Source organism: Vulpes vulpes, chromosome 1, assembly GCF_048418805.1.
Source record: "Vulpes vulpes isolate BD-2025 chromosome 1, VulVul3, whole genome shotgun sequence".
Lineage (NCBI taxonomy): Eukaryota > Metazoa > Chordata > Mammalia > Carnivora > Canidae > Vulpes > Vulpes vulpes.
Window position 1 is genome coordinate 154,557,092 of NC_132780.1, and position 27,892 is coordinate 154,584,983.

General features: G+C 35.2%; 1 protein-coding gene across 7 annotated transcripts in view; it reads right to left on the bottom strand.

The window, feature by feature from the left end:
• KHDRBS2 (KH RNA binding domain containing, signal transduction associated 2) overlaps window positions 1-27,892 on the bottom strand; it is a 590,645-nt gene that overhangs the window by 199,510 nt on the left and 363,243 nt on the right. The gene's annotated exons all lie outside the window — the stretch shown is intronic.

A 27,892-nucleotide genomic window follows, 5' to 3' on the forward strand; every position in this document is an offset into this window, starting at 1 on the left:
ATTCCACTTCTCTTAAGTGATTTATGGAAGTAATATCAAAAATTGAGTGGTGTGTGTGTGTGTGTGTGTGTACAGCAGTGTGTTTATTTTGTGACCTTGGTTTATTAAGGATCACTTTAATTAACTCTGCCTACCACAACTAATTAAGTAAGAACAACCTACTGAAATGCCAAGGCCCTGTTCTCTCCATCTTTGTACATACACACATAAAAACACACACACATTTTTGGGTACTGTGCTGTTAGGATGTTGCCCTTGAGCTGTGAGCTCTCAGCTGTGACCAGACTGTCTGTCCTGCCTTTGGCCTTACAGAGTTGGTATTTGGTATCTTTACTTTCCTTGGCCTTGGATTCAGTCCTTATCTATGCACTCAGCTTCAGTTTTCTCTGCTTCTTGGGCCTTAGGTAATTTCAGTGAGTTCTTTCTTAAATTATAGCTTTCTAGTACCTACCTCCGAATCTAATCATTGAGTTAGTTGCCTAACAAAGCTGTTCTTAGTTCCCAGCTTCACAGTCTATAACCATCAAGTGTATCTGCCATATACTTAACAACCTACAGTCATTAAAAATTATGAATTAACACTATGTAATATTGTAGAAAAGTAAAAAGTTGCATAAACATTATTATGTTTATGTGACCAAAAGCCTAGATTCTGGAAGAAAGACTAGAAGGAAATGAACTAAAATATGAACAAAGTCCCTTGTCTCTTCTCTTCGTTCATCCTGTTGATATTCTGTTATCTACTGACTGTAGAAATGTAGTGAAAAGTAAAGATTACTTAAACAATTTGATATACATCAAATGTATGTCAAAAATAACATCAAATGTATATCAATATATACATCAGATATTGATGTATATCAATATACATATATATTTATCTGATGTATATCAATATATATAGCTGTATATTAATATATACAGCTATATATATCAAATGTATAATACTAATATATATGTCAAATATATATATCAAATATATAGGACTACAGCTCTATCTGTATATAAAATGCTAACTGATATACATCTGCAGCAAGAGTAGCAGTGTTTTTATTTGCTGAATTCTGTCTCTGTATGCAATAGGATGAGGGTCAGAAAACCTAAATCCCCCACATAGAGGTAGTTTAAACAAGATGAAATTTCATTGCTTTTTGCCTAAAAATCAAGGTGAATCGTTTAGGACTAATGTGTTTTTGTTCATGTCAGCTCCCTCTATTATTGCTGTTCTATGCTGCACAACTTTGACCTCAAGGTCCATGTGTTGACATATGCTTTTCTGACAGCTGACTGAATGAATGGAGAATCAGAGGAAGAGAATCTTTGATAATGTCTTTAGAAAGATTTTTAGAAACTGCCATAGAACATTTTACATTGGCCAGAACCAAGTCACATGATTCCACCTATCCGGGAAGGAAGGCTGGGCAAGCTAGGCTCTATTAGGATTTCCATGGTCACAGCTATTCATAGGAAAAATATAGAGAAGAATTATTAAAGATGAAATTGACCATTTCTGGCACAGTCTCAAGAAATCTGCAAATTTTGAAATATAGTTGTCGAAGTCAAGTTGTGAACTTTTGTTCTCTCCCTGGCAATTTTACTATGTACTCTACATTTTTTTTCTTCTTCTTTTGTAAAGATTTTATTTATTTATTCATGAGAGATACAGAGAGAGAGAGGCAGAGACACAGGCAGAGAGAGAAGCAGGCTCCCTGCAGAGAGCCCGACATGGGACTTGATCCGGGGTCTCCAGGAACACACCCTGAGCTGTAGGCGGTGCTAAACTGCTGAGCCACTGGGGCTGCCCTACATTTTTCTTTTGCCTTCTTATTCTGTCAACATCTCCTTTGGCTTATATAATCTTGATTTTAATTTCTCAATTCTTTTAGAATGTTATTCATTTTCTTTTCTCCTGAATGTCACTGCTAATGAGGTGGACAGCAGGTAATTGATTTGTCTGAAACCTGCTGGCTATTGTATTTCTCTGTTAATAAACAGAAAAAAAGCCTCCTTCATTTTTACTTCTTTGTAATAGTCACTTATTTTTACTCAGTACAGATGACTAAGTTTGAAGGAAGTTCCCCAAATCTTTACAAACTTATTTAAATGTTATGGTTTTAATTTACCTGAAAAATTGGGATCCCTGGGTGGCTCAGTGGTTTAGCGCCTGCCTTTAGTCCAGCACATGATCCTGGAGTCCCAGGATAGAGTCCTGCATCAGGCTCCCTGCATGGGGGCTGTTTCTCCCTCTGCCTGTGTCTCTGCCCCTCTCTCTCTCTCTCTCTGTGTCTCATGAATAAATAAAATCTTTAAAAAATAATAATTTACCTGAAAAATACAAAAATATTGTTGGGTATGATGAAAAACCATACAATAGTTGCTTTATTTTGATTTTGAAAGATAATTGTAAAGTATTTCTTATTTTCATGGCAAATTTTATTTGGAGAATCTTTTTTGTGCTTAGGGTTTTGGAAGAAAAGAGATTTAGAAGATTTCTTCCCAGATTCCTTGAGTTAGTGTGGTGTAGCAGTGACTTTTAAGACTCTCAGGTACTTAGAAAGGCCAAGGAACACTCCTGGGATTACTGGAAGTAGAGTGAGGACACTGATACAGTGCAGCAGTTTTGTTAATCCTTTTGTGTTTGTACGTGCACTGCTGCTGGAACATCTTAAGAAAGAGTGTTTTCTGTCTAGAATATGAGAACAATTATAAAAGGCAGGTTCCTGGCCCTCTTTAAATACTCTGTTGATGAACATGGTGCCAATCTTGCTGTGGAAGACATGTAATAATATAATATGCTAATTCCAGTAATGATAATAGTGCCAAATAAACTTTCAGTAGGCAACTACCCTCCTGAACTTTCCATCTCCTTTTTTTTCCTTTAAGACTCATGGATTCCAGTAATTCTCTAAATTATGTATTTCAGAAATACATGAGAAAATGTATGCCAGATAAGTCTTGGATACACTACATACTTATTCTTTCAACTTATGTAGTGAAATGACTACATAAATTGAGTAAGAAGAATTTTAAAATATAACTTTCACCATTTTATTACAAACAATGATTAGACCTTTCTCTTAAATTTCCATGACATTTTATTTACTTATTTATTTTGTATAGCCATTAACTTAACTACAGCTATAGTCTAAAAATTGTCACAGTCAATAGCATTCATGGTAAGAAAGAGGCAACTATCATGAAAAAATAAAAAAATATAAAATAAAAATAAAAACAAGACTGGCAAAGCACCTTATTTTTTTTCCATATCTCTTCAAAATGATCTTCTCTGGATTCTGAAAGAATCTATAATCAATCTTTCCATGGATAATGGAAGATATAACTATTTATTACCTATATTAAAATAACCATTGAAACTGTCATGACATTTTTAAGAAAAAGTAAGATATAGATAGTGTTGAGAGAGTGAACCCCAGCAACTTATATACACCGAGCTTCTCTTGTAGCTTTTGGAATTGATCCAACAGTATGATTTCATAAGACTCAAAGAGGGCAATGTCAATGTGTTTATAAATCATTTGTGGCAATTCCTGCTCTCTGTTATACTTTTGAAATTCTTCATATCCAATAATCTTCCCTTCATTAAAAGATAGAGTACAAAATCATGTGGATTTTTCATTGACAGTACACTTCTGTGTACATAACAAGTCTATTCAACTTGCTAAGTGTATTATTTAAAATTTGTATTGTATCATATCATGATACATCTCATATTATATCATATCATTTATCATGTTATGTTATAATTGTATACCTGAATGATGCCAGAGTCAACAAACACTCAAAAGTCAAGTAACAGAGGATCACCATGAAGAATTAAGTGCAAGAAGATTGACATAATGGCATTGGTTTAAATTAGTTATACCGTCAAATAACCAGATCTAGTGGGTTGTTTTTTTTTAAATTTTTGACATAACCTAGTGAGCATTTCAGAAGCATGTATTCCTACTGTCTATTCTACAGTCCTTTTAACACCCACGTGTCCCTGGCAGGCTTAATGTTGTACTTCCAAGAACCTTCCTTGCAATTAATACAACAAAAACCAATATAATGTAACCCAATTTTTTGTTTCTTTATGATCTGAAAGCACTAAATTTACCCATAAGGAAATAGGTTACTCAATATTGAATTTTTATATTTAATTTTCTATTTTTATCAGCTAAGCAATTTAGAATCTGACATAATATATATTGTTATTTTTAAATACTGGTTTTTCCTATATTCCACCTTTAACACCTACCCTATAACTTTGAATTCTAGTTCAAATTTTGATTCTTGACCCTTATAAAAATGTACCCCTTGAAATTTTATGGAAAGATATACACTTACAACATTTAGTTTATTGAAATATGTGATATCAAGACCATCTCTTATCTTACAAACACCAATGCTTCCTGAAGGGAAAAATATTTGCAAACCAGAACTGATGGGGGTTAATATCCAAACATATAAAGAACTCATACAACTCATGGCAAAAATAAAAAAATAATAATAATACAATTCAAAATAGGCAAAGGACATGAATAGACATTCTAAATAAAATATACAAAAGGGAAATAGGTACATAACAAGATGCTCAACATCACTAGTCTTACGGAAAAGCAAATTAAAGTCAAAATAAGATGCTATCTTAAACCTTTTAGGATGACGAACATCAAAAAAGCAAGAGATAATAAATGCTAGTATATATGTGGAGAAAGGGTAACCCTTGTGTATTATTGGTGGGATTGTAAATTGGTACAGCCACAATGGAAAACACTATGGGGGGGCCTTAAATAATTAAAAGTAAATTATCCTATGATCCAACAATTCCACCACCAATATATCCAAAGGAACTTGAAAACCTATCTGAACCCCCATATTCATAGTAAGATTATTCACAAGTAGCTAAGACATGGAAACAGCCTAAGTGTCAATTGATGGATGTGTGGAAAAAGAAGTTGTGATACATCTATATCTATATAATGGAATATTATTCAGCATAAAAAGTGAGGAAATCCTACCATTTGTGACAACATAGACGGATCTTGAAGGCATTATCTTAAGTGAAATGTCAGAAAGAGAAAGACAAATATTGGATGATCTCACTTACATCTTCTCTAAATTACTAACTTTATAATGTTATATGTAATAGCTAGTTTCTACATAAGAGTTGCATATTTGCCAGATTCTCTGGGAACTCATACAAGTGATATGATCTACATGATGAATATTCAAGTTACTGTATAGTTACATATATATTGTAATTTATAAATTTAAAAGTATGTCTAGAGGTGGATAAAGACCTAAAAAGAAAAGAGAAAAAATAAAAGTTATTCCCAGAAAGACCACAGGTGAGAAATTCACTTAAAGCTTTTAGGTTTATAAAAACCTAAGCAAGAAAGACTAAATATATTTTCAAATATATATATATATATTTGATATATAATATATATATATATATTCACACACACACACACAAATATAATTTTATAGGTGCACAGATATAAAATAAAGGAATTCTTCAGGAGCTTCAAATGATTAGAAAATGTGATTCTAGAAAAGTTACAAAACTATGTGATCAAAGGTTTTCCTTAGAATATCTCCTTATATGCGTGCTCCTTAATTCTTGATTTTTAATTGGCTGCATACATGTCTGGAGCAGGAGATATAGCATCTTTAACACTAACTAGAAAGGTAAAACTGAGCTTTAAAAAATCCCACAAAATATTGGAACTGCTTTTCAGGGTGAGACATTAGTTGGGTAAGTAGAAAAAGTCATCCAACAGAGAAAATTAATGGAAATACCTTCCTGAAAGGGTGTCATATCTGAACGAAATGGAAAGAAAATGTCTCCCATTCACATGGGGTTTGGACCTATATTCATAATATCAACTAGCCCAAAGCCCCTCAAGCTAAAAATGTGGTTAAAGAGTCCTGTTTGGCAGTGTTCCCCCCAAGCCTGGGAAGTATGACTGTGTACACCTTGGACTTTAAACATAGGTCTCAATGTAGTTCCAAGGATTCTGAGCTCACACTTCATTAAACACATAAGAAAATTATCCACCCTGAATATGAACCAACATAAACATTAAAGTACAGAAGAACTTCAGGAAGACTGCATGTATCAGAATTACAGGAAGGATGTATGTGTGTTTATATGTTTACATAAGTGGAAAAAGGATAATTGAGAAGAATGAGCAGGTAGTAATATAATTTCACTGAATTGAAATATAGAACTTTTGTTATAATAATTAAACCACACCAAATATCATATTAAATAAATACTGGAACAAAATCTGAGAAATTACACAGATTCTTGCAAACGAGAGGAATAAGGGACAGTATTTAAGAGACACAAAGAAGATGAGAAAATTTAATGTATTCTAATTAATGTTCGAGAATGACAGAATGGATGAGAAGAAGAGATTTTTGACATTGCAAAGCTTTCTAGAATTGATGAAAAATACTAACCCACAAATTTAGTAAATCTTAAAAATTCAGAGTAGAATAAAGAAAAATGAATCCACAACTAAAAACTTCATAGTAAAAACAGTAGTACATAAAAGATGAAGAGAAGTTCTTAAAATCAAGCAGAGAAACAGATTCCCTACAAGAAGAGATTAGACCAAGGCTGACTTCTCAGTAACCATAGTAGCAAGTTGAATATCTTCAACAGAATGGGAGAATAAATGTGGTGACACAGAATTCTATATCCAGTGAAAGTATCTTCCATGAACAAGAGCAAAATAAAAACATTTTAGACAGATAAAAACTGAGAGGAATACTATTAATAGACTGACAAAATGAGCTTTTGTTTATTTTTCAAAAGATTTTATTTATTTGTTTGTTTATTTTAGAGAGTGCGATTCCACACTCAGCACAGATCCTGAGTGGGGATTGATCCCATGACTCAACACCATGACCTGAGCTGAAACGAGTCCCTCACTTAATCGACTGAGCCATCGAGGTGCCCTTAAAATGACCTTTTAAAGAATGCATTTTAGATAGGAAAAAATTTATCCAAAAAAGGTTTGAGAGCAAGAAAACATGATGAACTCAGAAAATGAGAAACAAATGCATTAAAAAAGGCAAATTAAACAATAAATTCAATCTCTAATTTAAGAAGTAAATTGAGAAATTACCTAATAATAGCAGACTATATGAGAGTAACAGTGGAACAAATTCATTCTGCATTCCTTGTGCTATTCAGGGGGAGGCTTGAAACACTGACAGACTGTATGTTTTGTTAAGTTAAATATAAGGCACGAAGGTCCAAACTTACAGGCCTAAAGAATCTTCAGACAAATTATTAGAATTAGTAACAAGTTTCATAATACTGCTGAAGATGATATTAATACCCAAAATTTAATTAAATTGCTATACAACAAAATCAAACATGTAGAATAATTACATTAATAATTTTTTTTAAAAGTGTATCATGTATTAAAGGAACAAAAAAAAATGTAAGAATCCTAAGCCTAAGAGTAATCTGAAAGATTTATGTAGGAAAGCATAAGAAGCGCCTGGGTGGCACAGTCAGTTCAGTGTCAGACTCAACTTACTGTCAGGTCATGATTTCAGGCTCCTGAAATCAAGCCCCCTGTTGGGCTTTGCACTCAACATGGAGTCTGCTTTAGAGTGTTCTCTCCCTTGCCCCAATGCCTTGCACACACATTATCTCTCTTTAAAATGAATAAATAAATCTTTTCTTAAAAAAAAGCATGAGACTTTTTTTTTTTTGAGACTTTTAAAAATAAGGAAGAGTTAAATGGAAAGATATATCACATATACGATAGAGTACACAATCTCATAAAGATTTTAATTCCTTCCCAAATAATATATCAAGTCAATTTTTATGAAGAAAAACAGGACCAAAGGAATCTAACATGGTCCTGAGGAGGAAGAAGAAACAGAGGTCTTAGATGGTGACACATCAGAATTTCATTTAAAAGCTATGAAAATTAAGCTGGTATTATATAGGCTTGCAGAAAGAAAAACTGGAGACCAGAAAGCTTGAAAACTGATCTACATACATATAAAAACCTGATAATAAAAGAACTGGCATTGCACACTTGTAGACAAAAAATAGGCTATTCAATATATTGCACTGATTTAATGGGTAATCCATGAAGGGGAAAAAATGAAACTTAAATCTCTTCACATGTCCTACAAAAAATCTGTTCCTGGCCAATTAATGTGGAAGGAAAGACAATACATTTTAAAAAGAAAACTTATGGAAAGATTTTTATTACTTCAGAATAGGAAATGATTTCTTAGTTAAAACACAAAAACCACATTCTATAAAAGGAAAACTGATAAACTCTGCCACATTCAAAGAATCACCTGTATTCAGTAGACATCTAAAAAGAATGGAAGATGAACCACAAACCAGGCGATGATTTAAGAAACAAATGTAAATGACAAAGGGTTAGGATTTAGAATATATAAAGAACTCTTAAAAATAAATGTGAAAGTCAGCCCATTAGAAAAACAAGAATAAGTCACACAAGCATTTCCCCCCAAAAAGGAAATAGCAACAACTAATAAATATATGAAAATATAACAAATCTCATTAGTAATCATAAAAATGCAAATCAAAACCTTTGATTAGTTGATAAGAAAGTGGAGTAATAAGGACTATAATTACATACTAGCTAATTTATGTTGTTTCTGCTTAGGAAAACCACTTATTTAAAGAAGTTGAGCATTCTCATTCCCTGTGGCCCAGCACCAGTAAGCAGGCACAAGAATGTTCACGGGAGTATTGTTCAACTGTTCAAAACAAACAAACAAAAGAAGAGAGAGAAAGAGAGAGGGAGAAACTATCCAAACGCTCATACACAATAAAATGGAGTCTTAAAAAATTCTGATACATTTATTGGTGAAAATGAATAAACTACAGATACCTATATCAGTATGAATAAACCTTAAAATTAAGATTATACCTAGTCTGAGTCCCTTTTTATAAAGTTAAAAGAAACAAAACTAAACAACACATACATATATAAGAGTTTTTAAGCTACATTTTTAAGTGACAAAGCAAGGTGATGATTATTATTCAGCTCAGGATATCAATCTGAGATACTTTGGGGGCATCGGATTGAAAAAAGATGCATGGGAGGCTTGGGACTGGTAACATGTTAGTTTTGAATCTGTGTGTTTTATGCATGTTTACCTTATGAATGTTACTATTATTTAAACTGTACACATTAATGATATAAACTCTCATATGCATGCAACTTTTCATGGCAATAAAGAATAATGAACAAAAGTATTAGGATAATGGGATTATTGGATTTTTAATTTTTGAAAATTGCCTTTGATATATAATATTGTTTCTATGTCATATATAGAGGAATTGATTTATTTGTAGGACAATTTTCACATAAGAAATAGTAACTAATATTCATTGCACACATGCATAAAATAACTTTGATAATACATGTCTCCATCAAAAATACTGAAAAGTAATTTTTTCCTAAGAAATCTAATCATTGACACATTTTCTTCACATTTAGAATATTTGTCAAAATTGCATAAGAATTCAAACTGAAACAAAATAGCTAGCAGAACAAGTATAAAAGTAATCTCTCGTTTAGATCAAGAATTGAGGTCATTGAGCCCCCCTCCTACATAAATGTGTATACTTTTGCCCCCGCTTCTCCACCAAAACTAGTAATTACTGTTAAGCAAATACTTTATTTACCTAATCAGTAACTAGTCAATATTTGCTTAGATGCCCCCTTTTTATATCTCCACCACAACCTTGACCCTGGTAGAGAAAGATGTATGTTATAGGAATATACAGCTCAACATAGTTGATGAGAGGATCACTTCATTTAAATCTTTCTGAAAGATCTCAGTGATGAAAGTCAAACTGGTCTGAATGCACACCTCTGAACAAATGAGGAAACTAAGTGGAGGTTAGTCTAGATGAATATTCACCACCCTCCCCCATCACACCCCCAACCTGCGTTAGTCTGGGACCCTAGTCAGAACTGATGCCATGATTTAAAAGCCTCCTGGGATTTCTTACATCCTTCTTTCTCCTGGCAGGGGTTCCACATCTCTTTTCACTGGCTAGACTGACAAAAGTCACTCCCTTAATTTACCTTTTATTTTATTTATGATAGTCACAGAACGAGAGAGAGAGAGAGAGAGAGAGAGAGAGAGAGAGAGAGAGAGGCAGAGACACAGGCAGAGGGAGAAGCAGGCTCCATGCACTGGGAGCCCGACGTGGGATTCCATCCCGGGTCTCCAGGATCGCGCCCTGGGCCAAAGGCAGGCGCCAAACCGCTGCGCCACCCAGGGATCCCTCTTAATTTACTTTTTATTGACCACTTACTATTTGCAAAATGATGTAGGAAATATACAAGAATAAGATTGTCCTCAGGAGGGCATACAATCCAGTGGAAGAGATAGCAAGTATGTAATTAACATTAAAGGGGGACTGAACCAAGCATTACCTTTTAAGGTGTTAAAGAAATGGTGGTGTGAATTCTGAGTTGGGGACCTGAAAGGTTGAGCACACCGGTCGTGTGTGTGTGTGTGTGTGTGTGTGTGTGTGTGTTTGAAAGGTAGAAAGAATTACATACGAAGTAAAAGCAGGGAGGTGTGAAAAAGCAATGTTTGGGGTAGTAAATAGGTCAGGCTGAAGGTAGGGTTTATAAAATCAGAATGTGGGAGAAAATAAAGCAGGAAGTCAAGCTTGTCCCTAACAATCACATTCCAAGAACACTTTATAATATATGTATGTCACAGGCACTAATACATGAAGTCCTTCCAATCTGTTTTACTCAGACTCCATATTTGCCTGAAGGTGGCACTCTTCAGAAATTGTACAAATCATACTTTGTCAGGACTGATGTAGGCGTAGCTCTGAGAAATGGGTTGCAATTCTATCTCTACCTGTCCTTCACAGACCAGAGGGAGCCTTGAACGGGGAGGTTTTCATATTTCCATACAAGATTACATCTAGCCTTCCATTGAATTGTGTCATGACTGTAACATATGTGATTAAAATCAAGCTGCTAATGGGTATCTAGGGCAAACATGACCTTTCACCCTCTCTTGTCAACTTGAAACTTACTAAAACTCCATGCCCATAATGGTTAACTTTATGTTAAATTTATAATTACTTTGTTTCCGAAGCCAAACTAGTAATATTGAACTCTCCAAATTTAAAATTAATTGTCACCATCTTGTGTTTATTAGATGATTACATTGCTTTTTGGGTCATTACTTCCATGGTTCTGATTTTTCCTGCTGATTCTCTGTGATGTCGGGGCAATCTTAAAAGACTCAGTTTTGTTCCCTTTGGATTGAAGAAAAATGCCAGAGAGCAAGCATTATTTATTTATTTGTTTGTATATGTGGAGTATCCTAGAGCTAGAGTAGTTGACAAATAAATGACCAACTTGAAAGATTGGGTTTTGTAACCTGTTCCAATTTCTCACTTTATGGCCTCTGAACCATTACCTTGAAATTCAGTTGTTTCCTCTCTGCCTTACTGATTGCTGAAATCTCTAAGTGGCCTTAATGTCAAATCTAAGGTGCTAAATTTTATAACAAGATCAATTTTCACAACATTTTTACTGCCAAATACATTTTTTAAAGGATGCATTAAATTTGAGTCTGTCTGAAGCTCAATGGCTAACAGGTTCTTTCAGAAGAAAACAAGTGGGGCACTCGTGTGAATATTTCTCTGACAGCAGCTTACAATACTAGATTATTACAAATGGCAGGGACATAGCACTACTAGTGAGGTGCCACAGGAGAATTTATCATCAGAAGTAGGTAGCTTTATAGAATATTGGTATTACTGTACCTACATTCTTCTAAAAATTATGAGGATCCAAGCTCATTTATCATTTAACAAGACACGTACCTGCACAGTGCCTCCATTACCCAGCCTTCAGAATCTCTGCTGAAAATGAGATTTTTTTCTTTAATGGTATTCAGCTGTTTTAGTAAGCAATTTGGCAGTGTGCTGCATCACATGTGTATCTTTAAATGAAAAGGGTGGGAGGGGCTCGAAACGAAAATAATTCTATGCAAACTGCCATCTCCGACAGTTACTGATGGAGTGAATTTGATATGGTTTTATGTTATGTTTTATCCCTCCTCTTTAATATTCAGTTCCTATGAAAAAAAGGAGAGGCCTTAGATAATTCACATAAGCTAAAATTCCAGGGTCTTCTTTTGGCAATCATTGCAGAAATATGTTCCTTATAAATTTCATTCTGGTATCTGTCATGAGATAAATACAAAATGCAGTGGATGCTACACGTTAGGCTAGGGGTTGGCAGACTAAGGCCCATGGACCAAAGATGATAGAATGCTGTGACTCCCATTCATTTGCATATGGCGCGTGGTGCTCTTGTGATACGATGGCAAAGGTGGGTGGTTGTCACAAGACTGTATATCCTGCAAAGTAGAAGATGTTTAATTTTAGGCCCCCTAAGAGAAAAGTTTGCTGACCCCTTCACTGGACCAGCAGTATTGTGTACTCTCTAGATATCTTGATTCTGGTCTGTCTGAAGGGTCTGAAGATACAGGACAAAAGGTAGGAAGCCAGAGAGTTGGAAATGACCAGAAAATATATTGGGATAATGACAGTTCCACAATCCTATCAAATATCTTCTAAATACTCTCCTAGGAGTGCAGATAGAAAATTCAATGGAGGCAATATGGAAGAGGAAGAAAATCTTTCTAGTAATCAGAAAGCCTTAGTTTTTCTTCCCTCTGTCTCACCTGCAATGCATTTGGGCTTGATGCTTCCCTCTCTGACTCATCCTGGCTAGCTTCCTCGGGGGCTTACAGCTCACCCAGACCTACACCTGAGGGGCTGCAGAGGTCCTGCAGACAGAGAACTAACTTCTAAGGTAATAAATATAAAACTATCAGACAAAACAAAACAAAATACTTGTTCCTCACTATTATGTAACTGGGGCAAGGGCTAAAATTGCCTTTGACAGATGGATGCTTCTAAAAAAATAGTGTAAAAACCACTGTGTTATCATATTATGTTTAAAACATCTCTTTAGAAAGTGGTTCAAAGAATTTGGCTGAAAAAATTCCAGAGTCATCATATGACTACATTATATTATCTTACTTACAGTAAAAAAATATATCATTTTTCTCTTCTAAATCTTTTAAAAATTTCATTTAAAGACTGTGGCTTTCATAAGCAATTGTCTAAAATGTTTTCCAACTGAAGCTGGAAAATGGAAAAGAGGTGTGATTAAAAAAATAATATTGAGAAGGTGGGGGAATGGGAAGATGTTGGTCAAAGGGGACAAACTCCTACCTGTAATATAAATAAGATCTGAGGATCTAATGTACAGTATATACATATCATTAATAATACTTATTATATACTTGAAAGTTAAGAGAGTAGATGTTAAATGTTACCACCACACACAAAAGTAATTATGTGAGAGGATGGAAGTGTTAACTAACCTTATTGTAATAATTCTGTAATACATAAATGTATCTAATCATCACATTGTACACCTTATGTTTATGTGTGTTATATGTCACAAATATGTTATTGTGTTCATATAAAATAACTCAATGAATCTGGAAAAAAGAAACTAATTGCCATAAATGATTTTTTATTTTTTTATTTTATTTTTTTTTAAATTTTTTTAAAATTTATTTATGATAGTCACACAGAGAAAGAGAGAGAGAGGCAGAGACATAGGCAGAGGGAGAAGCAGGCTCCATGCACCGGGAGCCCGACGTGGGATTCGATCCTGGGTCTCCAAGATCGCGCCCTGGGCCAAAGGCAGGTGCCAAACCGCTGCGCCACCCAGGGATCCCATTTTTTAAAAGGACAAATATTTTCTGGAATAAATGACTTCTAAGCCAAAAATAAATAATATTGAATAATATTCTATATTTAGATTAAAGTCTTTTGAACAATGACCAGAATTCTGGAATTAGTTTGGTCTAATTAATTTACTATATCTTCCATAATGTCTCCCATTGTCCCCTGTGATCTACTATACTTACTACTGAGATTATTACATAGGCTTTCAATGGTGATCCTTGTCTTTGGTGGCTACTTGTCCCAGTCCCTGCTGATATGCACAGTTATACATTAATCCTCAGAATCTCCGTAACATTCAGCCTGTCCTCACAACTTACAATTAAATTCTAAGAATTTTTTCCACAACTCATGTTATTACTTTGCCCAAACTCATCTTTCAAGTCCTGCCACGCCCTCTGCAAAGTCCTTGTTTTTATTTGTTCACTAGAGACCAGAAAGATTGACTAGATGGTTCCTTGAAATATTCCACTCATTTCTTTTCTATTGGTATCACTTGCAACTAACTGTCCAGATGGTATTTTTGCTAAGCTTCCCTACAGACAGCAGCACAGGGTGGGCTGGAGCCAGGCTGTTTGGTGTGAAATCCCAGCTTTGCTGCTCCTTACCTGGAAAATGTTGGCTTGGCTAATGCACCTCCCCTACATGTAATTTTTCCTAGCTAAGAAAGTAATAGTACTTAACTCCCAGAACTGCCAGGAAGGTAACTTGAGCCTATGAGTGTTTAGCATCCAGGCAAGCACTTGCAATATGTTAAGTAGGGTACTGTTATAGCCTGGAGGCTATAAGCACTGCCCTTGGAATCTTACTTATATATACCAGCCCTGCCACTTACTGGGCAGCTAACTTTGGGCATACTATTTAACCTCTTCCAACCTCAGTTTCCTTGACTATAAAGTGTGAATAATACTAACATAATAACATTGTGGCAAATATTAAATGCTGAAAATAACTTTGCATAGTGTCTGGCTCATGGGAAGTACTTAATTATATTGTTTCCATTATCGTTATCATAATAATTATGATTATAATTGTTGGGTTTTCTGGCTACTTTTAATATTCTAGACTTCCAAAGAACTTCAGTATGCATATAACTGCTCCAATCTTTTCTATCCTGACTCTATAAAGTTGAAGATTATTGGTTGGTTGCTTTTCCCTTAAATGCCTATATTTGCACTATATCAAATAACATCAGAACTGATTAGTTCTTTGACCTGAGTGGAATAATACAGATATGTTTAATTTAATGGGATTTCCAGCAGGTGTCATAACTACTTTATACCCAGTTTGTGAGGTAGGTCAGGAAAATATCAGTATGTGTCTAACAATAAAGTCTTGAGCCCTCTCTCACACATTACATTTTGCCCTGAGCCCCTAAGCTTTGATTTTGGCGCAAGTATGTTACCTGTCACACTTTAAAGCCAGGAGCTTTGCCTTTACATCTTTATATCCAACAAGGTATTAGTTTTGAAGACAGACCTGTCTGGCTCTGCTATCAGACAGGTGACTGACAGATTGATCTAATTCTTTGACCCCAAAACTCCTTAATGTTAAAACAAATGAGAGGATTATACCTCTTACTCTTCCTCATTTTTATGAGATTATGTACGTAAAAGCCCTAACATACAGTAGAAACTCATTAAAAGTGACCTTTTTTATCCCTCGTACTTCTTTTGGAAAATAATATCATATAGAATGGGCATTCAATAAATATTAAGTTGAATTGAATCAAATAGCACAATATACTTTAATATTTTAAGAATATATATGAATTTAATATATCAAGAATCATATAATTAAGAGTAAACAGCATAGTATATTTTAATATATTAAGAATATATTTGATGTATATTGAAGCTGCTACTAACTGTATTGGCTACATCAATTTAGGATTTTTCTCTCTTGCTTTCTGATTTATTTTTGTTTTTATTCTTGGTCAAAATCTCATTTGCAAATGAAACACAGTAAGAGTAGGCTCGTGATATTACTTATTTTTATATTCTCATAATATTATATACATAAAATTAATAAGTTGGAATTTTATATTTTAGGCAATAGGAGGAGATTGATGTTTCTTAAAAGAGTGATATGATAAAGCCACCATTTTAGGAACACTAATCTGAGTTTAGCATTTGAAACAAATGCAAAGAAAGAATTAAATATGGCTTTTTTGGGGGGGGCTCAACTAAACAGAAGTAGACAAATTGAGAGGAATTCTAACTTGGGAGGTATCGCTGAATGGTTTAGATGCATGGGTATAGGAAGAGAGGTACTGTTTGAATGGAAATAACTAGAGACTCTCGAACAAATAGGTCAATAGGGAGAGTCAGGGTTTAAGACAGCTTCAGAAATGAAAGCTGAAAATGTGGTGTTAGGAGAAAATATGGTGTTATTAGACCTGCAAGGAGCTTAGAATAGAAAAAAAAGGGGAATACAGCTGGACAAAACCTGTTAGTTTGGGAAGAAATCTTATTGGAAATTGTTGTCTGGGAAGAAGAGGATTTGGTGGACTTATTTGGGCTGATTATTTGTTGCCTACTTTACAATGAAAATGATCATATTCTGTTGTCTAAATTTCAAGACTATATTTTCTTATGTAGAAGAAAATCTTAAATGTGATCCAGGCATGAAATGAAATACATATTTTGTTTTATTGTATTTAAAGTTGATGTGTGTAATCCCATTCTGTAGTTTATTGCTTAAAATGCTTTAACTTTCTTTTGGCATGTAAAACAGAATAGACATGTTTGACAAAAATCTGATTTCAAACAGAAGAATCAGTTTTGGCTTAATGGGTAAGTACTTATTTACCTACTAAATCCACAGAAATATCTCCTAAAACCCTTTCTTACCTCCTGGGTATGTTTTCTACATGACAGTATACTATCTTCTTATCTCCACAACTGTTAACTCTGTACAGCTGGATAGAGTTTTCAAAGGAAATAAGAGACCAGGAGAAATGGATACTGTTACATGATTTCTATAAATCTTGTTTCCAAAAAGGAGCTACTTTTAAATAAAAAAAGGAAAATTAAATTCCTTCCTTTTGTTTATATTTTGCTCTTAGTTTCTTTGGGAATGTCAGTAACTAAAAAAATGAATAAAATGCAAAGGATCTGTACTTGTGTGTGCTCACCCATATGCGCATGTGTGTGTGTATGTGTGTGACTTCTAGAAGGTTTTCAGGTTTCTGATGAGGGAAGACACAATAACAAGAGAAATTTGGACCCCATAAACCTCACTGGTAGATTTGCTTAGGGTGAGGGCTCAAATATTTTCATATGTCAACCTCCTGACTGACTTCTTGTAAATTTTAGAAATGTTTGAACCTCAACATGGGTGCCAGATGATTAGTTTAGTTAATTGGAAGATATATGAGAGACTGTGTTCATGATTTTCTGCTCTTTTTGTAATATCTATTAGAAAATGCATTGCAAGAAAAGTCAGGAAACCTACGACTGGCATTTTCAGGTGTGTGACTTTCATTCAGTCATTCATTCTCTGAACCTTAATTTTTCAACATCAAATAAAGTAATGTACTCAATAAAACTCTCTGTAATATCCAAAAGCATATGATAGTCTTTTGCACTCAGGAGACTCTACATAAATGATGGAGTGAGGTAGGTGCGGTACATTAGATCATGTCTCACTCTTTTTACAGTTGTGGGACATATTGTCCTGGAAAGAGACTGTGATGAATTTCAGCATGATGACAGGCAGAGCACTGGGAATTCTGAAGTCACCAGTACCATCAGGTGTAATTGTAATCAGAAGAGGTTTTGGTGCAGTGCAACCATCTGGCCTGGACAAATGCTTCAATGGTTTGGCTAAGGAATCCTCCTAATCTCTAAGCTTAGTTGACTTAATTTGCCTATTTGCGAAAATCTGTTACAGTATATTTCTACTAGAATTTCACCAGTGTGGAAGTGGTACAACATTTAACAGCCAGGATAACTCAGGCCCCAACCAATCAGATCTGAAGTCTGCCCCAGCAGAATGGACACCAGCTGGTGCCCTATACTTGCGCAGACCAGATGACTATATCAGTGGTGGGTACCAGTTACTATTCCAGCTAGTTATTTGTTATTCTGAAAAGGCATACATTTCAGCCATATTATTTAATAAAAAATATTGCCGTGTAACAGAAATTACAACATGGGCTGACATTACAGCAAAGGACATTGGCTTTTATTTTCAAGTAGTTACATCTAGTATGCTATGAGGGAAAGAACAACAAGAATATTAAAAGCAAAATCTCTTTCATTTCCTATGACACACATCCCCATGACTCATTAAATGAGCTTGTTATTTTTAATTTTTTCTTATGCCAAGAATAGAAAAAAAGGAAGATTTTGGACTTATTTGTGGAGGTTGAGAAGAAGAAAGAAAAGATCACCTGAGAGAACAAATTGCTCATCCTTTACATCCTAATCCTTCTCTCCAGCCCTCACACCAGCTGTGCCCAACACTCTCCAGCTCTGTAACCATGGCAGTGGAAAGTAGAGAACAGAACACTTTTAAAAAAGATTTATGTATTTGAGAGAGGGAGAGAGAACACAGAGGGAGAGGGAGCAGCAGACTCCCCACTGAGCAGGGAGCCTAATGTGGGGCTCAATCCCAGGACCCTGAGGCAGGACCTGAGCTGAAGGCAGATGTTTTAACCCACGGAATCACCCAGGGACCCTAGACACAGATAAATTTATATGGGTGTTTATAGGTCAGATGTTCTAAGAATGAATGTAAATACATCAAGGGATAGGAAAAAATAAAAAGCCCCTTAGTGGCATATTCTCTACTTTGTTTCTAAGACATATAAGATAGAATTAATCCATAACATGGTTTCATATAAAGGGAAAGTACAGTTTCCCATCTCTAATAATGAAGAGATTTTGTCTTAATTCTAATGCTGAGGTTATTAAAAGTTATTGCAAAGAACATTTGTAGCTTCCCCAGTAGAAGCTTTTAACTCATAAGATACTTAGAAAATAATCACAAAGTTGCATGCGTGATGGGAAGATTTATCAGCTAAGATTTTCAAGTTAAAAGGGGGATTTACAAAGAAAGAGGGCCAAAATATGGACAAGGATCAGTCCTACATAACTATTCCTATTTGGCTTTCTGCAAAAGCCACTGGAAATCTAACTAGTTGTCAAGTTGTATTTAAGAGGTTTTGTTTGCCAGAAAATGTTAAGGGTGGTGTTGGCAAAACACATAGAATATTGCTTTTTGACCAGCAAAAGAAAAATGATTTTAGGTTTCTTAGGTTTGATTTGTCATCCTGTATAAGGTCTTATTTTTTTTAGTGGGGACATAGTCATCAAAATCATAATCACCTCAGAAGAAAAAAAAAGATACAAAAACTATCAATTTGTACCCAACATAGCCTCTTAACAAATCTATAGAAAGAAATTAAGGCTCAGTTCACTTTTATTATGAATACTTAGGTCATGTGTCTGAAGCAAAGAGAAAATAATATGACCTAAAATACATTAATTATGTTAAAAAAAAAAAGAATGGTAGAACTCTGGAAGGCTGCAATGGCAGTTTTGGGGCATTTTTGCCACTGTTCTCCTTCCTATGTCTATAGCAGACACTGCAAAAACACTATAGCAGCAGAGCAGAGAGGAAACTTTAGAATACTTTATAACATTTCCCATCAGCTAGAAGTCATATCAAAAAGGCACACAGAGGAAACTTATTTTCATCCTTGTAAGTTACAAAAGACATTAGTCATCATGGCAATTATAAGGTACAGGTTTGGATACAATCCTAAGTGTTGTGGCCAATAGAAGAATCTGCATCTGTTCTAAAATGACTTAAAATCTAAAACATAATGCTAGAAGAAGGATGGTTTATTCAAGCTTCAACTTCAGAAGGAAAATGCACACAATTTTAAAAGATAACATCTTTTATTATTGGGAAATAATTTAATATTTTAATAGTCCTTAAATACCACTACCTTTTTATGGAGATTTAAACCACAGCAGTATTATGTCCATCTTACAGTTTCAAAAAATATTTCCTTACCCTCTCACATGTTTTAGTTAGTTTAAATATTAGTTACATTTCAAAAAAAAAAAAAAAACAAACTACAGTGCATTCTGGTAAATTAGTCCTTACTAAGAGGATACTAGAACATGGAACTCAAACAAGAATGTTTACTGGAATACAAATATCTAATCTAGAAACTCTAATAAAAATCTCCCTTCGCTGGATGAAGGCTCTTGGCTATTATACAGAAAACCACCACACGTGGCTGTCCTCAAAATGCATTATAGATCAGGCTCATAATCTTTCCTTCCACAAAAATGGCACAAGAATTGATTTTAATTATCATTTAATACTTATTTCCCTCTCCTGTCAAAAAATGTTCCATACACATGAAATTGAAGGTTGGCAGCCTGAACTCATTTATGGAAATTTTAAGGACTATTGATTTACCAGTGAATTTTCTAGTTCTCTCATTGTTACTGGAAGGATGCCTCAGAGTTGTAATCAGATGATAGGATGGGCTCGAATTTTGATAGCCTTAGTTAAGACTGATGGAAAGAAAAGCTTTGCAAAAAATTGTCAAAATGAATTTTATAAATTAGGTTAACATGATTGATTATACATGGCCAAATTGCTCATGTAGCATTGAACTGCCACTTCTTCTTGCTTTGTTGTGTCCTCCTACCCCATTTTGGTATCTGGGTATTAACTGTTGGGAAAAAATTAAAAAATTTAAAAATGACAATTAAAAAAAATAACTAGGTTTCTTTCTGTCTTTGCAAATGGGAAACTATTTTGTGTACCTGAGGGTTTTGTTTTTGTTCTTTATGCTACACCAACATATACACTACACATAATTGTTTATTTAAGCAAATACTTATGTTATCAGTATGCTTTTATAGAATGTAATGGTCTGATGGATACTTCTGGAAATTATGTGTATTTATCTGCACATTTATTTCTCCCATGCAACCTTTGTTTAAAGGATAGCATCTCCACAAGGAATAGCATACTTATCAGCAGCACCCTAGCTGAGCACAGCAGAATAGACTTTCAGTACCAGATAGAAACTAAGTTACACAATTTTTTTTTCTTTAAATAATACCCCACTCCACTCTTGTAGCTCTACATATATCATCCACTTTCCTCATAAGTGTTGCCATTGTTTTCTTCTCTGGGGGACAGACCAAGAGTTTGTGGGTCTTAAAGATACACAATTTTGCATTCTATCTTTTTTTTTAAAAAAGTCACAAAACCATAACTATAGATTAGACATGAAAATGAATATTTATTTTGAATGACAAAAGCAATCACGACTAATTGCAAAATTTTAAAAACTGAAAATACAAACATCAGAAAACCCAGAAAGCACTACAGTATTTTTATTAACTAGCTGCCTAATACACTCCTAGATTATTTTTCCTATTTTTTGAAAGCATAGTTTTTGATCACCTTTACTATGACAATACTTTATAATATTTTTGGTAGGGAGAAGAAATTCAGTTGTTTTCCTCTCCTCTAGCATGGTTGACAGAGAAACATCTGTTATTATCAGTAGTTTTGAAAGTTTCCTTCAGTTTCACAACTCATTAGGGGGTTACGTTCTAGACTATGAGGATTACTGTCAACTCTGGGGAAGCCTCTATCACATTTCTCTCAGATCTGTCATCATGATCTGGATGATATGGAAGAGTTTTTGACAGAACATTTCTGGCCACAGACAATTCAAATTGTGTTTCTCCACCACTGACCACATATTTTCAGCACTAGTGTTGTAGTTCCTAGGTTAAGTAACAGACCTGCGTCCATGAGTATTTGTGTCATGATATCAGGTGAGATGGGAAAGAGTATTCCTGGGGTCATTTCTATAACAGAACATTAGCAAAAAAAAAAAAAATAACAGAACATTAGCAATAGCTAAACATACAAATGAAACATCCTGCTAAACTCAAGGCGAATGATTTCACCAATAGCCTTGTCTGCTTACACCGCCAGACCCAAAGGGAAGTGTGACAGGTACGGAAGTGATCTCGATTGTTAGCAGGTGAAGGACCTTATCTCTGCAACTGAGAGACATGGCCCTGTGAGCCCATGTACAAGCCTTGGAAAGGAGTTTCTCTAGCTTCAAAGTCCATTCTGCACTGCCTGCCCCTCCCTGTTACAGCCCTCACTCCTGTTGTACTCTTATCCCTCATACAGGCATACTTTTGTGTGAGCCTTGCCTGGTTTTTCCTATTCCTTTCACATATGCTTGTCACAAACCCTACTGTTCCCATTTTCAGTGTTATCTTTAACCTTGATACTTTCAATCTCATTCCTATGCTTACATAAGTCAGGTCCACATCTCAGGAAGCCCCGCTGCTGTTGATTCTTTAAATCGTCTCTCTTTTCTTTACTCTGTCCTCAAACTCACGCTAATAGTTAAGAATGATAAAATTCCTCCAAATCTTTATCTTCTGCTCAAAAATCTTCAGGTAGCCTTTAATTACAGTCAGTAACATTAGAACCTCCGCCTCTGAGGTCGTCTGGAATCCTATATTATGTCCACTGCTATCTTAAATGAACTCTATTTCCCCAAATTGTTCTCCCAGATTCTTTAGATTTCCTCTTAAAGGTCCCTCTTCTTGTTTTCCCCCTTTTTATTTCTTTCTGCATGGAGCTTTCTATCTCTACTCGCTACTTGTCAAATTTGTACTTACTCATCTTAGTTTGCTGTTGCTATCTTCCTTGCCCTCTTAGAGGTTTTCTAAAATGTCCATTGCCATGGTGATAATTCACTCTAAAGCAGGTGTCATCTCTATTTGAAACCTAATATATGCTGTTTTGTACTTTCATTCATTTAATACTTATATAAAACATGTATTTATGTTCCTGAGTGTGCACAGGTATAAACATCATCCCAACAGTATCGTAAGTAGGTTCTGTTCCATTGCTATCACTAAGCACTTTACTTAGAACTGCAAAGATAAAATAAATTTAACAAATACTTTCTTCCTTGAGGATGTTTAAATCTTGTGAGAGAAGATGAGAGCAAAACTTACTTCTAATAGAATAAGAGTCCTATACAGCAATTACAGTCTTTGTTAATTGTTAGACTGTCTCTTCCACTAGATGGCATGCTTTTGAGAGTAGAGGCCATGGCTCTTTTACTACAGTTTTTCTATTTCTAGTATCTAGTTTCTGGAGATATTGAGTTTTCCATAGTTGGAGATGGTCCTGTAGAGGCTGGCTACAGGGGAATACAAACACTGACAAGGGATCTGGATGGAAGGTAGGAAGTACAAATGGTCTGTATCCCTGCATGTGAGTTTTCGGTGAGGTAAGTACTTTGTAGGGTATCTTCTGATGACAAAGGCACAGCGGTCTGGAAACCAAAAACCGTATGCAAGACTCAATTTCAAGCTTTAGTGTCCTCATATACTAGAATACCTCATCAATAACTGGTTGTCATGTTATTGTGAGATTGAGTGAATTAATATAGTGACTGGAACCAGGTAGCCATTCAGAAGTTTATGTTTTGGTTTACTTTCTCTTAACATATTTCCATTGATTGAGCTGATCAGCTTCCTATTTTGTTATATGGGAGATATTTTGAACTCTATTCTTCAATTCCCTAAATCTACTTCAATCATGATGATGGATCTGTAAAATTTAAGTAGAAAGTCAGTGAGAAGAAACTTTAAAATACTTACAGTCTGGATTAGAATGTGTAACAATTAAAGAGAAAGTCACACTTTTTAAAGACTTTGCTAACACTAATGATGGTTTTAAACAGCAATCTCATTTACTGTAAGCTTTTGCTTGTCAGGCAAGCTGCAAGGAATGGATATGATTACCTATATACATTCTGTGTGGTCAGAAATTTAATGCTGGGACCCAGCAGGAGAGAAAGAAAAGTCTGAAAAGAGAATTGGCTCACAGTGTCATTTATAATAAAGGGAACCTTTTCTAAGAAATTTTGTCTGAAAGTTAAGAACTCTTTTGAGATTTTCACCGTCAACTCAGCATGGTGCTATTATTTTGTTACTGAGACACTTAAACTTTTGTTTTTCTTACCCCTTACAGAGGAATCAATAGTTTAAAATTAGAGCAGAGAGTAGCGGCTCGAGTGTTAATCTCAAGTGTTGAGCTTGGTACTGAGCTTGAGTATTGAGCTTGGTACTGAGATGGCAAAGATTGCTGTCAGTAGCTTATCAGCCATGTATTAAACTCTGTACATATTCATTGTTTACAGGGAAAAGTTAAATATGACATATGACAGGTTTTAATAAAACATGGCATAAAAGGGTTTTTAAAGAATAGTTATCTTTTTTCCCATTACCAAGAGTATGTTATTGGAGACAGGATATTTGCCAAGTTCATATTTTCTCTTTCTCTGGAAACTAGTGTCTCCCCATATTATTGTTGGGGTTGGGTTCCCAATAACCATGCTTACATTGTGTGAACTTGACCCTTACCCTATCCTTGCCACTGGTGGCTAATAAGTAGTAGATCTCAGACTTAATTTCCAGACACCATCCTCCAGTCATAGCTGACTGACTAGCATTGGCCACTTGAGAAGTCTGGGTGAATAGGATTCCCTCACCTGGGGATCTAGACTAGGATTGAGAGACAGATAAGCGAGTTAGTATCTGTAGGTGACAAGAACTGATCACAAGTGTGGCAGCCTTAGGGTGGACATATGTTGATCAGATAAGCCAACAAATCCACTCCGTAAACTAAAGTGAATGGAAACATATATGCAGAAAACAGAAATGAGATACGAGGAGATATTCTTGACAATTTCCTAGTGCCTCGTTCTAAACCTTTCGTAAGGCCTGATGGCATGCCTATTACTGAACTTCATTAGTCTATATTCATAGAATGCCCCCCTATGTCTGTTGTGGGCTTTTAGTTCATTCATTCAGCAGGGATTTATGTCATACATACTATGTCTCAGGAAAGAGATAACAAAATCAAGATTAGGCTCTGGGTTTCCTGATCTGTGGGGCTGTTTACAGGGCAGGATATATTTTCTGTTTCTCATTTTGCAATTTTAGATTGATGATTTTAAACACTGCTACCTGATACAGTATAAAAGATATGTGAGATGAACACATTTCCCTTTTCCAGTAGAAAGGAAAATCCAAGCAGAAGGAACATCCAAGCCTTCGCAGGTTTATAGATCACACAGCCAGTGACACGGTGAGAGTGCAGACCTCGGGCTGCTGCTGTTGTGTGTTTCACGAGCCAGGGCCTGTTCCCCGAGCAGCAACACTACTGACTTGCCTACAGGCCAGACTTTCCGCTTCCTTCCCCTGCACTCCTCATTTCAATAAATGATCGCTCAGTTCAATCTGCTTGTTCAGTCCAAGGGTCAGGTTAGCCAGCACTTCACAGAAACTTAACAAAAATTTCCTTTTCATTTCTTTTTTCACGAGTTTTACCTCTAGTCCATCATCAGATCCTCAGAGATAACTTTGCCAATGCTCTCAGTCTCTGATCTCTTCTTGTTCCCACCAAGTCATTATTTTGTCCACAGAGCAGACTCCAAGGAGTCACTCACCGGTCTCTGTTTCTACCAACCCCCGCCCCTACCCCATATTCTGTTCTCCATGATATGGGTGGAATAAACCTCTTGAAATGTAAATCTGATCATGCCAGTCTCCTGCCCAAAACTCCAACAGCACCATGAAATGGCCTGTCCATCTCTTGACCTTAAACTATCTCTGCATCCCATACTCTGCTCCGGCTTTCATGTCCTCCTTGCCATTTCCCAAATATTCCAAGCAGGTTCCATGTCAGGGCATTCATGCTGGCTGTTTCCTTTACCAAGGATGATTTTTATGGAGGCAGCCTCTTAGCCTGGCCCTTTGCTTCACTGGGCATTTGTTCAAGTCTTCCCTGCAGAGCACCTCCCCTAACAGCTCCTGTGAGGGTAGCGCCCTCCCTCCACCTCTCGCCAGAACAGTTCTCTGTGCCTGGCATTACTTCATTCATTTACTAATATATGTTTGGTTTTTGTCTCCTCCCAATGACACGTACACTTTATGAAAGCAGATATTTGGTCTGTTTTAGTCACAGCCACCTCTCCAGGACCTTCACAACAGTGCCTGAAACAAGAGCGAGGCTCGTGAAATGACGGAGTGAATGAACCAAAGGGACCAGAATCTTTAAAATCTAAGTAAAAAATTCAGATTATATGGCTTTACATATTTTCTTTTACTTACTCTAAGAACTACCCTCCTCCGAGGTCCCCCTTCAGAATATAATCTTCCTCACTTGTGTTTCTATAAACCCTTTTAAGTTTTTGTACCTTACTGTTTGGCCTGCCTTCCAGTGATTTATCCAACTCTAAGTTGGAATGCACATGAAAGGCTACAGTGTTTCCTTAGCTACACCCAAGCCTACAATGTTTTGCCAATCTTATTCTCTTTCACAGTACCCTACATGCCAGGTAAAATTTCTGATAAATAACAATGTTGACCACTATAACCTAAAAAGGTTTTCTCTCTCTTTTAATTTTTGAAATAAAGATCTGATTGCTTAAACTTCTATTTGGAAGATACAAACACATCATAGTAACAACGTACCTAAATAAAGATGGCAGAGCCAAAAGGTTTCTCAGTGATTAAAAAGAAAAATCCCATCACTCCTGTTGTGGATTTTTAATTGATCCATTTAACAAGTACTTATTTTATATATACTATGTCTTAGGAAATATATAGCAGAATCAAGACTAGGCTCTGTGTTTCCTGACCTCCGGTCTTATTTACAGGGTAGAATATATTTTCAGTTTCTAATTTTGCGATATTAAGATTGTCTAAAGATTTTAAATATTGATACCCGATACTGTATAAAATATAGTTTTTTGGTATAAAAGATACTCTAGATGAACACATTTCCCCTTTTCCCCTAGAAATGGATTTCTAAACTTAATTTGTCTTTATTCTGGCAAATATTAGTCAATGTTCTGTACTAAGCAGTAACATTATTCCCAAATACTAATATACTTTAAGCACTAATACATTCTTAGTGATATCTATTAATCATGGTCACTTTATTTTGGGGTAAGTTTTACTTGGTTATTAACCAGTGCATTAAACATTTATGTGTTTTGAGTGCCCAGAATGTGACAGTAACTGTCTTTAAAGAGTTTATGTTTAATAAGTGACTATTCACAAAGGGCATTTAAGAAGACAGCCTGTCTGTGAATGGTTGAATGAAATAAACACCTAGACTAGGGATAATCCAGGTAGAAAGGTTAAAGGCAACATGAATCTGTTTCATAGGATGATTGGCTTGTATCAATTCGCTTTAACATTTATAGTAGATTCACTATGGTTATGCTAGTGAATAGGAAACTGTCCCTTTATATAATTTTCACAATATTCCAGTCATGGGGACTTGAATACAATGTAACTAGTAGAATATCAAGGACCTGGATGAAAGGCCAAAGAGTGTATCAAGTGACACAGTGTCACTTGAATCAGAGCTTCAGCTATCATATAAGTATTCCCTGCTTTAGGTATTCCCTGCTTTTCAAAAGTTCACTTTATGCCAACTTTACCTTTTAGCACATGTTTTCATTAACTGAAAGAAATCAGTGTCACAAGGGAGGGGAGGCATATAGACACTGTGTTTCTTCTGCTTATTCTATATTTTTTGAATTCTTCATATCTTCCAATCCCATATGTTTCATATGGTGAAAGAGAGAGCAAGGATATTTAAATGAAAGACCAGTCACATGGTCTTACATTCTTATCAAATGATGTTTATGATATAATCCATTATATCTGTCAAATACTTCTGAGTGAATTTTATGCTCACCTTTAACATGTCCCAGAAGAAACTTCTGAATATTTGACAATTTATATTACATTCATAATTATTTCCATTTTGAGATTGACCTCCTAAGGAATAAGAAAATTTCAGGATAGTTTGATTCTTAAAATGCAAACTATTTATCTGGTACCAATAATCATGGCACCTGTAAAATAGAAGGTTTTTTCAAAATGTTCTTGTTTAAAGGCACTGCTTAAATTCTGTTGCATATGACATTTGTTTTCTTCAACAAACATCATCTGCTAC